Source organism: Apodemus sylvaticus, chromosome 7 (genome assembly GCF_947179515.1).
Source record: "Apodemus sylvaticus chromosome 7, mApoSyl1.1, whole genome shotgun sequence".
NCBI classification, from domain to species: Eukaryota; Metazoa; Chordata; class Mammalia; order Rodentia; family Muridae; genus Apodemus; species Apodemus sylvaticus.
In genome coordinates, this window is record NC_067478.1 from 39,606,239 (window position 1) to 39,609,204 (window position 2,966).

General features: G+C 37.8%; 1 non-coding gene across 1 annotated transcript; it reads left to right on the top strand.

Moving 5' to 3' along the window:
• The first annotated feature begins 2,433 nt into the window (after window positions 1–2,433).
• Window positions 2,434–2,505, top strand: LOC127690303 (small nucleolar RNA SNORD50). Its single transcript, XR_007979031.1, has one exon. It is a non-coding gene; the product is annotated as a small nucleolar RNA SNORD50 (small nucleolar RNA).
• Window positions 2,506–2,966: the final 461 nt, after the last annotated feature.

The following is a 2,966-nucleotide window of genomic DNA, read 5'->3' on the forward strand; positions in this document are numbered from 1 at the left end:
TATTGGTGTTTTACCCCTATGATCCTTTGTAGGGCTGGATTTGTGGAAAGATATTGTGTAAATTGGTTTGTCATGGAATATCTTGGTTTCTCCATCTATGGTGATTGAGAGTTTTGCTAGATATAGTAGTCTTGGCTGACATTTGCGTTCTCTTGGAGTCTGCATGAGATCCACCCAGGATCTTCTAGCTTTCATAGTCTCTGGTGAGAAGTCTGGTGTATTTCTGGTAGGTCTGCCTTTATATGTTACCTGACCTTTTTCTCGTAATGCATTTAATATTCTTTCTTTGTTTTGTGCATTTTGTGTTTTGACTATTAAGTGATAAGAGGAATTTCTTTTCTAGTACAAACTATTTGGAGTTCTTGTATGTTTATGGGCATCTCTTTCTTTAAGTCAGATAAGTTTTCTTCTATAATTTTGTTGAAGATATTTACTGGTCCTTTCATTTGGGAATCTTATCTCTTCTATACCTCTTACACTTAGGTTTGGTCTTCTCATTGTGTCCTGGATTTCCTGGATGTTTCATGTTAGGAGCAATTTGCATTTTGCATTTTTGACTGTTGTGTCAATGTTTTCTATAGTATTTTCTGCACTTTTGATTCTTTCTTCCATCTCTTCTATTCTGCTGGTGATACTTGCATCTATGACTCCTGATCTCTTTCCTAGGTTTCTATCTCCAGAGTTGTCTCCCTTTGTTATTTCTTTATTATTTCTATTTCCATTTATAGATCTTGCATGGTTTTGTTCAATTCCCTCACCTGTTTTGTTGGGCTTTCCTGTAATTCATTAAGAGAGTGTTGCATTTCCTCTTTAAGACCTTCCAGCTTTTCACCCGTATTCTCCTTTATTTCTTGAATGGAGTTATTCAAGTCCATCTTAAATTCCTCTATCATCATCATGAAATGTGACTTTAAATGAGAATCTTGCTTTTCTTGTGTGTTGCAGTGTTCAAGGTTCTCTGTGATGGGAGAGCTGGGTTTGGATAATGCGAAATAGCTTTGGTTTCTGTTGCTTATGTCCTTGCCCTTGCCTCTCAATGCAGCAACCAGTCATGCACTAGAGCCTTCAAATCATGATGCAAAATGATCTTTTCTCTTTAAACATGTTGATTATCTAAATCAGTGTTTCTCACTCTTTCTAATCTGCTGCCTTTTAATACAATTCTTCATGTTGTGGTGATCCTCCAGCCATAAAATTATTTTCATTGTTAAATCATATTTTTGCTAGTTATAAATCATAATGTAAATATTTTGTAGATATAGGTTTATCAGTGGGGTCTCAATTCAAAAGTTGAAAACCACTGATCTAAATTTTCTTGTTATTGTGATGAAACCTAACACAGAAGATTTAAATGACAGGGCTGGTGTATTAGTTTGGGTTTTCTAGAGTCATAGAATGTATGTGCAGTCTCTACATAGTTAGGGAATTTGTCTATGACTTACAGTCTATAGTCCAACTCCCCAGCAATGGTCAGAAGCAGCTGTGGATGAAAGTAGAAGGATCTAGCAGTTGCTCATTCCCATGAGGCAAGCAGGCAAAGAAGAGTGAGTAAATCTTGCTTCTTATATAGAAGCAATGTCCTTATATAGATCTCCAGCAGAGGGTGTGGCCCAGATTAAAGGCATGTGTCTCCATGCCTTTAATCCCAGATGATCTTGAACTCAGAGATCTCCTTGTCTTTATCTTCTGGAATTCATCGCCACTATGCTTCAAGCTCTCCATGCCAAGATCCAGGTCAGAAACTTATATCTCTGAGCCTCCAGATTAGGATCATATATGAGCCTTCCAATTCTAGATTGTGGTTCCTTCCAGATATAGTCAAGTTGACAGCTAGGAATAGCTGTTGATGAGGTGAGGCAGCTCAGCAGTTAAGAGTACTGACTGATTTTCCAGAAGTCCTGAGTTCAATTTCCAGCAACCACAAAGTGGCTGACAACCATCTGTAATGAGATCTAGTGCCCTCTTCTGGTGTGTCTGAAGACAGCTACAGTCTACTTTATTGTGTTTATTTATTTACTTATTTATTTATGATAAAATAAATAAGCCTTTTTAAAAAATTTAAAAGATACACAAAAATCATTTTGAAAATGACATTCATCTAATAACCTTAAAAATTTAGACTGGCTGTGGATATGGCTCAGTAAAGCATGTGCTTTGCAAGCCCAGGGACCTAAGATAAATTCATTCCCAGAACCAAATTAAAATTATGCTCGTTGTGGCACATGCTTAATATTTCAGAGCTGGGAACTGGAGACAGAAGGATCCCATTGGGATGCCCCTTGTCCTGTAAAGATCCTAGATCAGGAGTAAGGATGGCTGTGAGTCACCATGTGGTTGCTGGTGTTTGAACTCAGTATCTTTGGAAGAACAGTTGGTACTCTTTCCCACTGAGCCATCTTTCCAACCCTGTGCTGAACTTCATGAAATTGGTTTAGTCTATGATGATCCTATCCCAAATCTGAATTCCTGTTGAAAAACCACAGTTATGGATCTGGACTTTGAGATGGACCATTACAAATGGATTGTTGTGTTCTGTTTAATTTTGGCAGTAATATAATACCTATGTTTTTTGTTTTTTTTAGTTTTAGAGCCAGTGACAACAAGACTTGAGAATGAAAACTAGATGTAGTAAACATCCAGAAAATGCAGAGACAAGAGGAAAATGCATAGTATTAGTACTGGGATGTTTGAGATAGGGTCTCCATGGACCTGGCTTTCCCTGTTAATCTGTCTATTGATCAGGACAGCATCTGGTATGGCCTGCAGAGTTGATTCTTGTACATTTTTTGTGGGGTGTATGTAAATGGATTGTTTTGCCAATCCATTGACAGTGCTCTGTTCTGTGAAGGTTGTGGTCAGCTGACACAGCTGTACAGACTGAGCAGAGTGAATGTAATCATGACCTTAATGAAGCAGGTCACCATCTCAGTGATTGTAAACTTGATCGTGAGCTATTTCTTTAGGCA